This window comes from Acomys russatus, chromosome 21 (genome assembly GCF_903995435.1).
Source record: "Acomys russatus chromosome 21, mAcoRus1.1, whole genome shotgun sequence".
NCBI lineage: Eukaryota > Metazoa > Chordata > Mammalia > Rodentia > Muridae > Acomys > Acomys russatus.
The window spans coordinates 36,019,794-36,038,492 of record NC_067157.1 but is presented as its reverse complement, the minus strand read 5'-3'; positions in this window follow the sequence as shown (position 1 = coordinate 36,038,492).

The window sequence follows — 18,699 nt, the reverse complement described above, 5'->3', positions numbered from 1 at the left end:
CTTGCAGTTAGAGGAAATGTATATCACTATGAACTAGGCCTGTTATGCTGTTGTTTCATATTAATCTATGGGAAATTTTCTACTGTGTTCATACTATTAGTTTCTTTATAGACTACAAAGATGAAGGCCTTCCAAAGGGTTAAGTAATTTTCCGAGCTACAAACGAGTAAATAGCACATCTGGGATTCAAATCCCCAAGTCTATAGTCTATGTTGTTTTCAGCATATCATGTTACCTGGCTTACATGAGGAAGGGAAGCTAAACAGAACAAGGAAGTGAAATCAGAGATAACTATCAAAAGGTTTAAAAATTAGTGAACCAGCATATAGCAGACATCCCCCATAGAGTTGCCTGCAAATAGCTTTATTGTAACATTGGGAAAGAGGTAGTGGGGGTCTGCTGCATTCAGTTCTCCAAGGAAAGTGATAAAGAAAGGCCGGAGCCTGAACCCACTCATGGTGAGAAAAGACTCCAGTGACTTCCCTAAGTGGTGAAGATTATTAAAAGCCCCTGGATCTTACTTCATTTTCCAAGCTCTTTCCCTGAGTGGTTTGAAATATGTCTGTTTAGTTTTCACCTTTAGCAACACTCACTCAATATTAGCTGCCCGCCTATGGGAAAACAATTGCTGCTCTCTCCTGCCACTTACATAACTAAATCACTTAGGTGTGCATTTCTCTGATCAGGAGCTAATTCTACTGTGAGTGTCACACAGATTGATGTAAAAATAAAAATTCAATAAAACTGTATATTCATACTTTCTGAACATAAACTATAAACAAATGGCATAGACCCTGACTCTCCTAAGCACCCACACCCAAGAATTGGCCTGTACTCAACTTTTACTGAATGGCTCTCCCCCCCCCCCCCCGATATATTGAGACAGGGTCTCTCTGGGTTAGCCTTGGCTATCCTGGACTCACTTTGTGGACTAGGCTGGCCTCAAACTCACAGTAATCTGCCTGCCTCTGCCTCCCGAGTGCTGGGATTAAAGGCACCCTTTACCTTCTCAGACTCCTGCTAGGTGCTCACTGCCACCCAAAAGGAAGACTCTGAACTCAATAGTCACTTTAGTTACTAGCCAAAGACTAACTGATAAAGCATGGTAGATGTGCCATCAATGTGACAATTCATGGAAAACCACCAGACTTCATGTCTCTACTACTGAAATACCACATTTCTATCTTGCACAGGCACATAGCTAACATCTCTGAGACTCTGGGTGCACCTTGTAAATAATGTCATAAGAGGGCATGATGCCTGGTAGAATCAAATCTGGTCCACTACCTCCTTGCTTCTGTACCACTCTAGACTTAATTTGTTATATATATTTATATGACTTATAAATATATATAAATAATTATGTATATTTAAAGGTTAAAATACAAAATAAGAGTTATGTTTTGTAATATATGACAAGAAAATGTAATTCACCTTTTAGTGACTATAAGCAAAGTTTTGCCAGATACAGCCATGCTCTTCTCTATAAATTTTGGGTGTCACTGCAAAATTCAGGCTTGGTAAAAGACTTTATTGACCCTAAAATATCTAGCCATGAGCATAACAAAGTTGCCAGTTCTTATTATGCTTTGATTGACAGCAATTTTTTATGAGTGGTTTCAGTATTCTTCCCCAGAGAGAATAAAATAATACCATGTAGTATACCATTTATGGATATATGGTTAATAGTGAGAGCACACAGAGAATCCATTTGCAGGCTGGAGATACAGGAAAACAAAGAGGAGTAGTTCAGTTCCCATCTTCAAGCCTGAGAACTAGCATTGCCAGTCACTTGCCCCTTAGGCCAAACACCAAGGCCCAGCCCAAAGAGTCAGGCAAGGGGATTAAAGATTCCCTCTTCCTCTTTGCTCTCTCCAATCCCTCAGCAAATTGCCTCATGTCAACCTACAACAGAGACGGCAATGTGTTCCACTGAGTTCACACACTGGACTCAAACCTAAACCGATCAGAGTGGCTCTCACAGACACACTCAAAAATAATATTCAGCCAAATATCTTAGAACCCCATGGTCTCATCAAGTTGACACCTAAAAGTCACCATCAGCATAATTATGATAATGGCATATATGGTCACTGACAGGGCTGTCAGTCAATAGAGTGTGGGATCGTTATTAGACTAGTGCCTTTGCTCAATGTTAGCTCTTTTTCCCAAAAGACAGTACTAGATCATTTGTCCATATGACAAAATATAAGACAAGGCTTATTCAATTCATTACTCACCATTTATGAGCCAGTTAGCACATTAATAATATTATCAAATTAATCTTTCTAGGCATCAGCAAAGCATAGTAGAGTATTTCATTCTTTTCAACTCTTTAAATCCTTATTCAAATGTCCATATACATATCCCTGTATGGTAGAATGGGGAAATTGTGCTTTGCAACCAAAGAGGTAAAGGCTTGAATCCTGGCCTTATTCTTGATGAACTCAGTGACTGACAAATTACTTAACTTTAGGGAACCTCGTTTCCTTCCTCTGTTGTATGGAACTGTTCCATCAAGTTGCCAAGAGGCAAAATGAGATCTCTAAGATAATACATAGTAAACTGCCTAGAGTAGTTGGACAGCAATTTTTATTTTTTTCTGAGCCATTATGTCAGTTTTAATGAAGTAATAATATGATATCCAGTAAGTACATTGTATATAAACTACCCACAAATTCTTAGAAATTTATGTTGTTGAAACTATTTGCTAGCAGATAAAGGACATTCAGTACTGTTGAAAGCAATAGAAAACCAAGGTGTGTTTTTCTGACTCACTGACAGACACAAAACTGGAGTTACTTGGATGAAGGAGACTAGCAAGTTAACACCACTTTGACATAAGTGTTGTATTCAGGTACACAAAGACTAGTCCTTGTAGTCATAAAAAAAAAAAATCTCAAACTAAGAGTCAAACATGTATTGAGTAAATATCTCCAATATTCTAGTGGTTGCTGGTGATAGTGGGGTTCCTGAGCAAGAGATTATATTTTTATGAATAAATAATTCTGGATTAAGAAACTGCAACAGTCTTGGAATTTGAAGGTGTGTACAAGTGATAAGATCTATGTGCCAACTTGACCTATAGCAACTCAGGCTACTTTACTAGGACACCAAAGGATAACTAGGAAAACTTAAAGACAAATCTCATTAGATTAGGGCTCAAGCACTTTATATTTGATATTATTGTGATTAAAGCAGAAGGTGGGACAGTTTCTGCTCATACTGACATCAGAAGAACATAATCGTCTCAGATGTTGGCGGTGTCCCTCACGGGTAGGTTTGCCTCCTAATTTATGGCATAGTGTTTCTTAAATGTCTCTACTCAAAGTCTGCAGTGGTTTATAGGCTTTCAAATACTTCTCTGCTCTGCTGATGTATAAAATCTGAAAAATCTCAGAGAAGTCTCTGATTGGCTGATGTAGGTAACCTTCTCATATTCTCGACCAATTTGCAGAAGATGAGGTCACAGTCTGTGATTAATCTCACAGAGAACGCAGACACTACATCTGGTATCATTGCTGACCAGGTAGTGAAATTCCCATCTAGAACACATGCTTAGCAAAATAAGGCCCAACTAAGAAAGACAGAATAAGAGACCCCATTCTTCATATGGCATATTCATATGGCTCCTTCTGTCACAGGCCTAGGGGAGGGGACATCTAATAATAAATCACAGGGGTTCTGTAACCAACAAGGAGCATTGTCTATGCATAGACACTCATGTCTCAGACAGTCTCCAAGCTATTCCCATGTAGTGGAATTAGCAATATAAATTACCTTCTTGTTCTGCAGTTTGAATTCTTCACATCCCAATTGTAGCCCCCTCCCTCATCACCTCTTGATCCCACCGTCCCTCCCTTATCCCCTCTCCCTCCCTCCCCTAGTCCTGTCAGTAGAGTTGCTGCTCATTACTCAGATTGCCTGATGTCCACCAACTTGTAATAGTAACATAAGTTCTGTTAATGAATGAAGTACTGTACCTTAAATCAGTGGTTCTCAACCTGTGGGTCATGACCCCTTTGAAGGTCAAATGACCTTTTAACAGGGGTCACCTAAGGCCATCCTGCATATCAGGTACTTACATTATGACTCATGACAGTATGAAAATTACATATATAAAGCAGCAACAAATACTATTTTATCACTGGGAGCCATCACAGTATGATGAAATATATTATAGGGTCACAGCATTAGGAAGGTTGAGAATCACTGCCTCAAATAGAAATTGATGGGTATGGTTATGCATATCTATTATGCCAGCACTGCAGACATGCTGTAAGAATTATTAGGAGTTCAAGTCCGGCTTCAGCTACATGAAATGTCTTGATCTCAATAATGAACAACTAAAACTCCAAAATGACATGACTTGTAATCATTAGGATCAGAGAAATCCAGAGCATCTAAACTCATCAGTGTTTGAAGACTTGCTCTTTGATAATTCAGACACAGCATAGGAGACTATCTGGAGATTTGGTGCTTCTGGCCAGGGTGGGTCTCATTCCCATAGTGCCCTCTTCCCTCAGGTCTTCCTTCATAGATGATGTTGTCCCAGTGTATGAGCATTTTAAACAAGACTCATTCCCTAATTGCTTGGAGATATGTTTTTTCTCTCTTTATTTTCATCAGGGGCTCTTTAATTTCTCCTTAACATATTTCTGTCTAATCCTCTTTATTTTTAGTTTCAATACCTTAATTTTTCCTACTTAGTGATTAATTCCTACTAATCCTTAGTTTTTATCTATTTTTATACTTAAACTTTTTATCTTATGAGCTTAAGCATTTTATCTTATTCTTCAGTCACCTATAGTTTTACAACTTTAATGATCCACATTTTTATCTTTTATTTTATAACTCATTTGTTTAATCTTATTTTCAAACCCAACATTTTATTCTATTAAAATCTTAATTCTTTCATATGCGCTTTTACTTTATTCTCTGCATTTTTTCAAGGTTTGTTTTTAAATGTTTCCTCTAGAGCTCTGTGGCTTTAACTTTCTTGTTTTCTGAATTGTTTCCTTCCTTAAAATATGTTCTTATAAAGATCCTCACCATGCCAGGTGTGGTGGCGCATGCCTTTAATCCCAGCACTTGGGAGGCAGAGGCAGGTGGATCGCTGTGAGTTCGAGGCCAGCCTGGTCTACACTGTGAGTTCAGGACAGCCAAGGCTAACTCAGAGAGACCCTGTCTTGAAAAAAAAAAACAAAGCAAAACAAAACAAAAATCCTCACCATGAAAGCAATGTTGATAGTGGTAGTGGAGATAATGATGATGAAGACGATGATAATAAGACTGATAATACAGAGTATCTTCTTTCCTCAATGCTTATTACCACAAGAACTTTACATTTTAAATCTCATTGCGCTGTGTTTGCTTATCAATTCGTTTGTTAACTAATTTGTTTGTTTTGAGAAAGTGTCTTACAATGTAGCCCTGTAACTCTGTACAATGTAGCCAGAAACTCACTATATAGATCAGCCTGGACCTGAACTTACAAAGCTCCACCTGCCTCTGCCTCCCAAGGGCTGGGATTAAAGTCACATATGACTGTGACCAGCTTGTTCTGAGATTTTTGAATAGACACAATGAGATAACTTGGATTGGTACCTACTTTTAAATATGAAAATCATGACCCCCAAAACACCAGTCACATATAGACTAACGATGATTTCCTACAATATTTTTAGTTACTATACCTGAAGAACAACTTAATGACCATTCTTATGGTCTGAATCTGAAATGTCCCCCCAGAAACCCATGTTCTGAATGTGCAGCCACCAGTTTGCACTTTATTTTAAGGCTGGGGAGCACTTGGGAGGGAAGGAGGCCTTATATGTCAGACTCAGGTAACAAGGTATGGGTCTCAGTAAGCTAATACTTGAGCTGCTGATTTCCAAGCTGCTATCTCTGCTCTTTGGTTAGCTGCAATGCAATAAAATTGCTGCTTGCTTTCATAGTAATGAACTCAACCATTCCTCTCCCACAGGACCAGACTTGAAGTCCCTCTAGGACTGTGAGCTAATATAAATATTGCACCTTGAATTGTTTACAGATAGTTTGTCAAAGGTAACAAAGACTGTGTGGTTCTGGGGCCTTTGTACCTGGTTTGCACGAGGAAGATAGAAGAGTTTGGAGAGAAGAGCTAACACATCCCTAGAATGCTGCCAATAGAGCTCACTGGGTCTTTCTGGTGGGAGTCTAGAAAACCGTAACGCCTATGTAAATGTGAACAGTAAAACTGTTTTCATAAAGCTCCAGGAAGGAACAGTAGCCCTATCAATATCTGCACTAGAAGCCATTTGTTTTTTTGTTTGTTCTGTTTTTTTATTATTATCATTAATTTATTCTTGTTACATCTCAATGTTTATCCCATCCCTTGTGTCCTCCCATTCTTCTCTCCCTCCCATTTTCCCATTATTCCCCTCCCCTATGACTGTTCCTGAGGGAAATTATCTCCCCCTGTATATGCTCAGAACACCAATGGCCCAGGCCTTACTGTCAACCATTAATATATGGGACCTCATGAGGCTGAGAAGCTTCTGTAAGGCAGGAGACACTGTCAAGAGAACAAAGTGACAGCCTACAGACTGGGAAAAGATCTTCACCAACCCTACATCTGACAAAGGTCTAATATCCAAAATATATAAAGAAGCCATTTGTATTACATCTCATGCCCTCAAATTTTGAATGAAGCCGAATTCAAATGTCATTCACTAATCTTTTTAACAAAGAATATTTCAGTGTCCAGGCATCTCTATGGACATATATTTAAAAATTAGTACAATTATTTATAAACAGAGTACTAATATTGTAACAACATAGGGTATAACATCAGAAAATATTTGGTAAATATTTACAACCGTGGAAGAGGAACACAAATATGACTATAAGTCTCCATATGCTGATGGTCATTGCTTTTGATCATAGTAAAAAGTTATCCTTCTCCTCATGACCCACGTGGAGAGCCAAGGGAGCCCTGAGTGAATGTGCAAAGATTAGATGAAGTCTTGAGTGAATACATATTGCTGACATTGACAGAGCCATGTCAATGACCCAATGCCTCAAACCTATGGGAATGTCACTCCAGCAGAACGAGGCTTTGAAAGATGCCAATCCTTTTTTAGTTCAAGTCCTAATGCTAACACATACTCTGTTTATGAATTATTGGTCACTGTGTGCAAAAACTAGCAACCACAGCTTCCTCTTCCCAAATGTTTACAGCCTGTGATTGCTAGGCCACAGAGACCACCTGCCCAAACTAACTAACATCTTCCACTGTGTTGTGCATAGTAAATTTACTGATGTTCCATGTTGTTGCCTGATTGGTTCCACTCCATCATAGCATCTACACCTGTTCTCAGCTTTTCTGTATGTGTGTCTGTCCTTTCTTCATTCCCTCAGTACCCAAGTCAAGAGTTCCAGGATCCAAGCTGCTCAAGTCACAGTGGACCCAAAGTTTTTATAAAGTATGTCTGCTGCCTTCTGTAAAATAAAGCCAAAACTTAAAACTTTAAATGACAATTTCTTTATAAGAGGCCTGGTGGCACTCAGAGGAAGGATAGCAGGCTACCAAGAAGAGACTTGATACCCTGTGAGCATATACAGAGGGAGGAGGTACCCCTCAGTCACACTCATAAGGGAGGGGAGTAAGGGGAAAATGAGAGGGAGGGAGGAATGGGAGGACACAAGGGATGGGATAGCAATTGAGATGTAATATGAATAAATTAATAAAATGTATTTTAAAAATTAAGAATAAAAATATGATGATCTTTAAAATAATAAAAAAAAAACATTTTTAAATGCAAAAAAAGGAATGCTTTGAACTATATGCTACGTAGTTTCCTCTCCTCCTATTGAATGCCTGATAGTTTAAATAGTATACACCCATTTAAGGGAAGGTAACAGTTTTATCCTCCTTTCACTCATATGGAAATGAGTATCTTAGAGTAAGAAAACAGTTTAATGTACATCTTAGTAACTTAAGGCTCAAGACCCCATATTCTAGGTCAACTACTCTCTAAAAGGTGAAGGCAGAAAGAAGTCAAACTCAGTGGTGTGGTTGGCACCTGTAATAGAGGGAATTACCAAGGAAAACTCACTGAGGACCCTAGTGGATTCATTCAAAGACCTATCAAAATTTACCTTTGTGAAGTGAGAATTACTTGTTGGTTTTGCTCATCTTACATCATGATTTCTATTCCAGCCTAGGGTATATACTGAGATTCTTTCTTGAAAAAGAACAGAAAAGGAAGAAAGGTAGAGGGATTGAGTAAGGATGTGTTAGTGTTCATCTTAAAATGGCTTGTCGTTAGATCACAAATCTATCTTGACCTCAAAAAGCATTTGCTATTTACAAAATTGTATTATTGTTAGACTATAAAATAAATAGAATGACATGCAACAGAACTGATAAGGAGAGATTTATTATAGAAGCGTGGAGAGAGAAAGAAGAGGGAAGGACACCCCAGGAGGACAGAGGGAGACAGAACATCAGAGTAAGAGTAAGAGAGACAAAGTAAGAAAGTGCAAGAGAGCAAGGTGTGGCTAGTTGGTCCTTTTTATCCTGTGCCCCTGGAGCAAACCTGGTGGCAGACAGATGATGATGTCAGAGGTTGCTAAGCAACCTAGAGGCAGGCCACTTACATGCCAACAATTATGAATGAGGAGATTTTTTTAAGGAAATGAGGTTGAGTATTTTGGGACAGATGAAAAGTAGGAAAGCAGTATTGTTGGTCCCTGAGCTGAACTAACTCAGAAAAGACAGGAATCCACACTTTTCAGTGACCACAAGAAATAAAGTCTCAGTGGATATACATGAGAAATGGAGACAGGAGCCACTCCATGCAGTGAGAACAGGTGAATGTCACCCAGAGGTATACCTGCTGCCACACCACATGGCTCAGTCAGGTAAAGGATGCCCAGGGGCCTATCACCTAGCTCTCCCTCGGCAGGAACCACTATAAGCAAGTATGTGGTAGACAGATGGGAGAGAAAGAGAAATAGATCCATTTGACCATCAAGAAGAGAAGTAGAACTGGGGATGGTAGGGTGGAGAGTGACATCTTGTTGTGAATGGCCAGGCTCAACACCTGTGGACATGGTGACATCCCAGCATGTACTGCCACTGAGGGCCATGTCTGGGTCCATGGCCATGCAGAAGCTGGTTTTTGTGCTGATGTCCATGGCTCATGTTACCATTAAAGACCATACAGACATCCAAGTGCTGTCCAGAGTCCATAGGTGTTGAAGTGCTGTGGAGAGCTGACCCTGCCCCTAACTGGCTATGGCACTCCAGAGAGCTGACCCTACCCCTCACCCGCTTCATCACTTGGGAGAGCAGTCTCACATCCAGAGTGGGCAGCACAGAGAGCTTGCTGTGGTAGGGGTAGATGGCACAGGTGAGCTGGCCCAGAGGGCATGAAAGCAGGAGAGCGTGCCCTGTCCCTTGACAGCTGAAGCATTGAGTGAGAGCTGGGGAAGTGATGGATAGCTTGCCCTGGTGGTGGGGCTGAGGGAGAGAGGGTGGGCTAGCCAACTCAGTTGGCACCCAGGCCCAAATCTAGGCTTTTAAGTTGGCCCATGCCAAGAGCTCCCTCATCTATGAACTGCTGGACCATGTGGAAGAGCCTGCCCTGCAGATCCAAAGCTGCAAGACCTCCATGACACAAGGAAAACAACAGGATAACTGGAGAAGTCTTGGTGAGAAGCAAGTATTGATGGCATATCAGAAGCCAGAGGCCTCAAACCAGACCAATGACTCATTGCAATAAACATATAAAAGTAAATATGTACGGACAAAAGGATGTCCTGTGGGACACACATTGATATACTACAGTTTCCATGACTAGAATTTTTATGTTTTGTCTTGTTCATTTTATTTTTGTTCTTTGTTTTCACTTGGAGGAGGTTGCAGGGCAGAGGGCATTTATGAAGATAAGATTGTTTTGGGTGCATGATGTGAAACTTGAAAAGAATCAATAAAAACTTTTTAAAAAAAATACATTTTAGAATACTGGAAGAATGACCCTATTTTGTAAAAAAGAAAGAGGGGGAATGGAGGGAGGGAGGAAAAAAGAAAGGATAGTTTTAGACCTCAGGAGCTATACAATTAGGGCTTTAGGCTGATATCCAAATATTAAGGTCCCTGTAGCTCCTGGTTTATATCTAGGTTATATCCATGGATGGCTCTACCACATGTAACACTGTGTTTATAGGATGAAATGAGTATTGAAAGGAATAAGAATTTTTTTTTTTAAATGCGTGCATACACCCACACCTCAGATACAGTCCTTAATGAGGTCAGGGTAGCACTGCAAAGACTTGAATGTTGATTACCTCAAGAAACCACTGTATCAAAGCCATGTTAGTCCATTAAATCTATTTCATTTCATTAAAGCCTTAGAACAGAAGATACTGGGACTGAGGAGCTGAAGGGAGCATCCGCAGAATAGGTATTGTGTTGGAGGTAGAATGGAACACTATTAGACAGGGGCAGGCAGTTTTGTCTCAGTGACCACTTTGGGCACCTATGCTGGTGCTATCTATACACGTGGCAGCACCCTGTGGCTGGCCTTACTGGCCCATGAGCTGCCGCCCAGGAGATGTCACAACACTCTGGTATGCCTACAAACTGCCCACACCATGGATTGGGTCATCACCCCATTTGAGTAAATTTACCCATAACCTCTAACCTCTCTACAGGGAACAGAGTATTTTCTCTGTTGTCACTGCCCAGGGCCCTTCTTAGTCTGTTTCATTGTTTCTTATGTCACCTCTCCAGATAGAATGTCACCATCCACATTTGTCCTAGAGAGGAAGTATCTAGATGAAGAAATCAGTCTTCTCTTCCTATTCAACAATTTGGCTTGAAGTCTACTTTTTCAAACAATTAATTAATGCTTTCTATAGCCCTTTCTTTTCCAGGGTACAGATTCTTTTCCATGTAAGGCACACAAACAGAGTGAAAAGAGGAGACATGTCTCCTTTCATACAAAAATGTATTTTTATTGAGGGCATCTGCCAGACATCATTCACATAAAACAATGGGCATTTCATAGCAAACACTATCTAATTTTTCTTTATTTTCTTTGCATTATCCCTCCCATCACTTATTTTTCAGTGTATGTGTTCTAGTTATATTTTATATATCATAAGTGATCTTTAGTTCTTTCTAGAATAAGATGGCACAAAATTAAACACACATATGGCTAGCTGTATGCTCATATGAATGTGAAAGCTATTTCAGCAGCTCACTGGAGAACATTAGGTCTTTGCTCCTGTTCCATCACAGGTTCGTCATACAGTCTTCACTAACTTGCTTCCCCCTTTGTTTTCATTTAGTTTGGCATAAAAGGGTATCATAGCAGTTAACCTATCTCTGGGGTGTGTTCAGGTTTAATGAATGAACATGTATAATGCCTTCCGAGGGCCTCACATGAGATGCGCTGTAAGTGCACATTATTAGTGCTGCTGTTACAGTACCACCTTGGGAGCCTCTGCCTTTAAGCTGGCTTGAGACAGGAGGTCTCAGAAATAATAACAACTCTTTCCCCAGTGTGCCTCTCTCCCGAAAACCTCAGAGAACTTAAAGGCATTACCTTATTAATGTAAAGCTCCACCTGAGATGGATGGAAATGACTACTGAATATTTCTGTTTCCAAGTGGGAGACATTAAGGCAACATTTTGCATTTACAGACAGCTCACCTGTAATGTGAGCAACACTACAGTTCTTAGAAGACACAAGCCCTACCTCACTGTTGCTTCTCCGAACATATGTAGCTCATGCTAACCCTGCTGGGAACAGTGGGTTAGTCTGTTATTACCAAAGCATCTCAGGGTATTAATGAGGATCAACACACATTAATGTATCAAGAAACCTAATAGAGATTTTATATTTTATTTAGCTATGGCTTGTCTGCAGAGGATAGCTAAAGAAGGCTATTATTTTTATTATTTTCATTTTTGAAGATCTTTTTTACCCTGGTAACCTCAACGATTAACAAAGAAATGAGTAGGCTTCATTTGTAATTATATAGGTTATTGATGAATTTTAAATGGCTGACATATTGCTACTTAATTGACTACTTGGTAGTCAAATGATTCAAATAGTAAGAGACTGTTAATAGATAAGAAATCATCGGCTGAAATTTAGCAAGCATTTGCCTATAACTTTGCCATTTGAAGGATGAAGAAGCCATTGATTAAAGCAATTGTAACATCAGCCTTCAAAAAAGTAGTTCAATTAAATATCTAAAAACTATTCTGTAGATTAGATAGCCTATCCCTACACAGTAAGAATTGGGAAGTGATCACTGACAAGCATTCAGCCTTGGTATTATGTTATCTTCAGTGACTAATATGATGGACCATGCTGACTGGAGTTCATTTATCATAAGGCTCTTTCAGCTCCTCCTCAGTAAAGTCTTGGGGCTCCAGTGACGCCTGGTTCTTCTGAAGGTTTCAATGGTTTAATTCCTATTACTGTAGTTGTTGGTAATGTTGAACCATTTCCACCTTAAATTTCGTCCAACATTTTTATAAGCAATTTTTAAAGTAAACTTCATAATTCCACTGGCATTACATACTGAGACTATGAAGGTTTTACTGGGCTGTGTGCTCACACAAATATGTATTAGAAATAGAATTAGCCCCTGGGCTCTCTGTCCCTTCATTAAAGCTCGGGCACTTAGGTGACATCATTATTTGGCATTCCACATTATTTTCTCACTATTTTACCAATGGTTAATGAAAATACAGTTGTCAGCTACAAATTATATAAATACTAGAAATCTGATCCTTTATAGCATCCTGCCTTCTCCATTGGATCTCCACCCAACCAGGCGCATTCCTCATACTTCCATCCTTTAGCTAATGGAAAAGGAGCACAAAAGATCTCCGTGTCAGACATTTAACTTAGTCTCAGGCCATTTGCAGTGACCAACTCCTCGTGCTTCCCATAAAGGCAGGAAGAGCAGATAATTTGTGGGCTGGTTTATGATGATGGATGTAGTGTAAACTTTCCTTCTGGACACCTGCAGCCAGTCGCTCAGTCTTCAAAACATTAGATTTGATTTCTCTATTTTTAGCGTGCTGGCTTACAAACATTGTTATTGGTCATAAAATTACCCAGTCTTTTAAAACCTAGCTTTGCTGCTTGACTCAAGAACTTTCTTTAGATTGACTCCTACCTCCTTGCAGAAATTTCCCTCCACTTGTATCCCCTGTCTGCACCTCCCTCAATGCCCAGGCCTACAGTGAATTTCCTTAAGCATGTCTTTATTTCTCTTGTAAGAGGTGGTTCACCACAGTGGCGATTCAGACCGCTGGCGGGAGTCCCCTGTATCTTCTCTTTCTGCCAGTGAAAACCAGTATATTCCTAGCTCGCTTTAGGTTAGCAGTTAGGCCCTGCAATCACGACCCACGACTCCCTACAGAGGGTCCTGGAAAACTATAGGCGGGTCTGGGCCCTGGGGTCCTCCTCAAACTATGACACCAGTAAAGGAAAATGTAGGCTGTAAGCTTCGAACCCCTACCCAGACTAGCCGATGGACAGGACATTCTCCACCGTTAAGTGGAGAAGGAGATCTGACTTTCACACAAACTCTGGTGCCCCATATTTGACCATGTCCCTTGGATGGAGATGCCTGGTGGCACTCAGAAGAAGGATAATAGGTCATCAAGAAGAGACTCGATACCCTATGAGCATATACAGACATAGGGGAGGGGAATGGGGGGGAAGCGGGAGCGAGGGAGAATGGAAGAATACAAGGGATGGGCTAACAACTGAGATGTAATTTGAAGAAATTAATAATAAAAAAAGGAAAAAAAAGAGGTGGTTCACAAAAGGAAGGGTGAGTTCACTTTAAAAAATAATATTTCATTAACTCCTTGAGAATTGCCTACAATGTATTTCCCACCTTCTGCTCCTCCTGATCTATCCTCACCACCACTCAACTTCGTATTTTCTTTTGTGTCATTTTGTTAAAGCTATCAAAAGAGGACGCTTCATTTTACTGTCAGCCCAGCAGATCACAAAACCATCAGCTCTCAGCAAAGACTAGGTTTCCTGCTACTTTTATGGAAAAAGCTGCAGCCTCATCACTAGAGAGATGGAATTAGAAAAGAGCCCTTGCACCACTTTCTTGCCCTTAGTGTTGTAGTTATTGTGTCTGTCTGTAAGGCCTAGGAAGCCAATAACTGACACAATGAAGTTGAAATGTAATTCAAAGCTACAAGCACTACGCTGGGCAGAATCTAAACTGCTACTAATCTTCTAGTAAACTAAAATAAACTGCTCTAATCCTCATAACCTACTATATCCCAAGCACCTGCCAATCTCATCCTCCTAGGACAGCTTTTCTTCACCAACTTTGCACTCTCAACTGTCACCCGCCCTCTTCCTCTCCTGGAAACCCTGCCTTCCGCTGCCTGTCCTTCTGCCCAGCTGATTGGCGAAACGGCGCTTTATTGACAACTGCTTCATCCACTCAAGGCATTCCTCACAATTTCCTAATATGCAAAATATATAAAGAACTCAAGACATTAAACACCACCAAACCAAACAACCCAATTGAGAAATGGGGCTTGGAACTAAACAGAGAATTCGCAACAGAGGAATATCAAATGGCTGAGAAACACTTAAAGAAATGCTCAACTTCCTTAGTCATCAGGGAAATGCAAATCAAAAACAACTCTGAGATTCCACCTTACACCCATCAGAATGGCTAAGATCAAAAACTCAAGCGACACTACATGCTGGCGAGGATGTGGGGAGAGAGGGTGGTGGGAATTCAAACTAGTACAGCCACTTTGGAAATCTATCTGGTACTATCTTAGAAAAATGGGAATAGGGCTTCTGCAAGACCCAGCTATTCTACTCCTCGGAATATACTCAGAAGATGCTCCGGCACACAAAAACATTTGCTCAACCATGTTCATAGCAGCCTTATACATAATAGCCAGATCATGGAAACAGCCTAAGTGTCCATCAGTAGAAGAATGAATAAAGAAACTGTGGTACAAATACACTATGGAATACTACTCAGCTATTAAAAACAAGGAATTTCTGAAATTTGTGGATAAATGGATTGAGCTAGAAATTATCATAATGAGTGAATTAACCCAGAAGCAGAAAGACTTAAATGGTATATACTCACTTATATCTGCATACTAGCCCAAGGAGCATGTCCCACGAAAGCCTTCACTTACCAGGAAACTAGGACAGAGGGGAGGACATCCTATTGGGACTCTAGATAAGAGAAGCATGGGAGAATAGCAAAGTAGAAGGATCCAGAGGGTCCTAGAAATCTACAAGTAGAACATTATGATAGGCAGATTCGGGCCCAGGGGTCCCACTCAAACTAAGGCACCAGCCAAGGACAATACAGGAGGTAAACTTTAAACCCCTACCCAGATCTAGCCAATGGTCAGAACATTCTCCACAGCTGAGTGGAGAGTGGGATATGACTTTCTCACGTACTCTGGTGCCTCACATTTGACCATGTCCCCTGGAGGGGGAGACCTGGTGGCACTCAGAGGAAGGACAGCAGGTTACCAAGAAGAGACTTGATACCCTATGAGCATATACAGGGGGAGGTGATCCCCCTCAGGCACAGTCATAGGGGAGGGGAATAATGGGAAATGGGAGGGAGGGAGGAATGGGAGGACACAAGGGATGGGATAACCATTGAGATGTAACACAAATAAATTAATAATAAAAAATTAAAAAAACAAAACAAAAAAAACCTTTACTCATACATTTATATTATTACACCAATATACAATACAAACACACATACACACACACACACACACACATATACAATAATCTCTATACTGCAAGAAGGACCACGAAACAATCATTATATTCATGTTATATTCATAGGGTTTTGCTGTCTTCAACCCCATCAGAGACCTGAGAAGGGATAAAATTAATTACCTGAGTGAACAGGAAGTGCAGGTTAACAGCCTCCAAAGTGAAAAAATGACAGGGACACCTCGCTGCCTGAACAGTCACCCTAAACTCTCTAACATGTTGGAGCATCATCTTCAGCCTTCTGGTCCAGGATATCTGACAGACATATTTGTGAAGCAGGGACTATTGAGGACTTTCCAATCCTGTCTTGGCAGAGTTTGGCCGTCAACTTCACCTGCACCCAATCTTGCCCATTTCAGGCAGAATTCTGTCTGTGGCAGAAAACAAGGACATTTTTGTCCAGTGGCTTGTTTGCCACATCTGAAGCCATCACTATAAGGAGGTTCCTCAGTGCTCATTATCTTCATTGATGCAGGCTGGGTGTTGCCAGGAGTCAACTTGTCTTGTTTCCAAAAAATCCACAAAATTAAAAAAATAAATAAATAAAAATCTTTAAATGCCATATTCTGTAGGTCTCTGAGGTTTTTGAAGACCTTATCTAAAAATTTTACCTTATCTATCTATTAAATCTAGGATGTATATTCTTGTGATAAAATTGAGTAGTATTTGACATGATCATGAGTTGATCAACCAAAAATTAACTTGTATTACTAATTATCCTAAACAACCTACAATAGTATTTTCAAAGTATTGAAAATAAACCTTGTATCATAATCGAGTTGTAAGGGAACAATACCAAATATTAGGGCAGAAATATATATATAATGTGTATGAATAATAATCTTTTAGAATTCTATAATAAGAAATTTTAAATAAACTTATTTTACATCAATATGCAAAATTCTATACCAATGAATTAAAAACAACCTTGTGAGTAACAAATAAGTTCTTAGGTTGAAGAGCAGATTCAATAATCTACCTTTTGTTCTATCATCCCTATATATTTCCATATATATTTCTCAGAGAGAAATCCCTGAGTCCAATCTCATTCTCTCTCTGAATAAAACCAACAATAACATAACCAACTCCCAATGAAAATAAACATCCACAGCCAAAAACTTTATCCAGCCCTCGTTAAGGTATATGGGCCATCATTCTCTTTTTAAGGCTTCTTCCAGCTGATTTGGGATGAATAACACCTATGTATGGACCCAAATAAAATGGGAAATTGGTGAAACAAGCTAGAGATAGCATTTGTGGCCCAGTCTTTAAATGTTGAGAAATTCCAGGCTTAATAAAAGTCCTGTGTGGGACAGTCTGAAATGCTGGACCAATTGGAATCAGGAGCTTTCTTTGGTGCTGTTCCGTTCTGATGACAAACAGCAACTGAAGCACTTGTGACTGGAACATGCAGAATACAGGATGTCAGCATCTCAGCATGCTGGAGGATGAATCCTATTGGGTCTGATCCAGCATCAGTGTCCGGTTCTTTTGTTCTGAAAATATGTAATTTCTCACAAGCATTATACAGTTCTAAAACTATAAATACATGAGGCAGGCGTACAGGATGCACAGAACAATCCAGGCTGGTTCTATAATTTGAATTCTTGTACATATAAACTGACTTAAGTTAGCAGTCTCCCTTTCATCCTGGTCTGTTTCATTTTGCCCTCTTTCAAAAAGGAAGTATAATATTACCATTACCAAAGAATATATAATCATTATGTAATTGAAATCAAAACAAGATTGCATAGTTCTAAATGTCTCTCTCTAGGCTCTATAGCACCTGATGTATAAGTCAGGCCGCTACCTGTTTCCTGAGAAAATGTATCTTGTTTTAGAGACAAGCCAGTTGTCCTGAACAAAAGAAAAGGCATTAAGCTTACCTAGTCATCTTGTACCTGAGTTTTTATTTTTGTTCTGGGTGTTTTTGTCTCACCCCTTATCTCTATATGAATGGACACTTCTACCTTTTAAGCGTATATGAATTATAGCCTTTGAATTTTGGGGACCTAACTAGGCTGATGTGTACTTTGACACCTGTAAGTCCTCTGTGTCTTTTTGCATCTGGTGTGACTGCCACTTGTCCCCTGTGAAAGTAGCTCACATTTAGCTGGATAAGCTGGCTGCCAGAGCAGTGACACCTCACCTCACCACACAAAGGCTTTTCAAGGGGGGAGGCATGCAGCTTGCATGTCTGTCTTCCCACCCAACATTGGTCCTTACATTGACCAACCGAACATATATTTTAGGCAAATTACCCTCTGGCACCAGTTCTCCCAATGGAAGCTCCACTTTTAAGGATATTGGCTGGCTATTTTTAGAGCAGTGCCATCATTTTACCTTACACAAATCTAAGATGATGCATATGTATTCTTTATATCAGTAAAGACATATAATCCATTGTTAAGAAAATTTGTCAGTTTAAATCCTAGGCTGTCTCTGCAAGAAACTCATCTTATCATCAGAGAGTCATGCCCTGTGGAGACCAGGCTGGTCTAGAATTCACTGAGATCCACCTGTCTTTTTCTCTATTGTGTTAAGATTAAGAGTGTGTGTCACCACCAACCACCCTGCACAAATATTTCATCTCAATTCCAGTCAAAATCTATAGAAATCTCAAGTAAAATTCAAGAGTTAACAAAAAGATTCTAAGTCTTGGGTCAGTTTTGGAAGTTTAGGCTTCAGTAAGTGGAGCCCTGTCCACCATTCTTTGGAATTTAGCTATTGCTAACTCATATAGGCGGACCTTTCCAGAAAGAGCTCACAAACACCTTGCAGCTAATGAGTTCTGAATTCCAGCCACTATCAACTCTGTGGAAAAGAGTTCGGTTCCTTCTTCCCTTCTCGTTATTCGTAAATTAGACTCACATCTCTCAGCTTT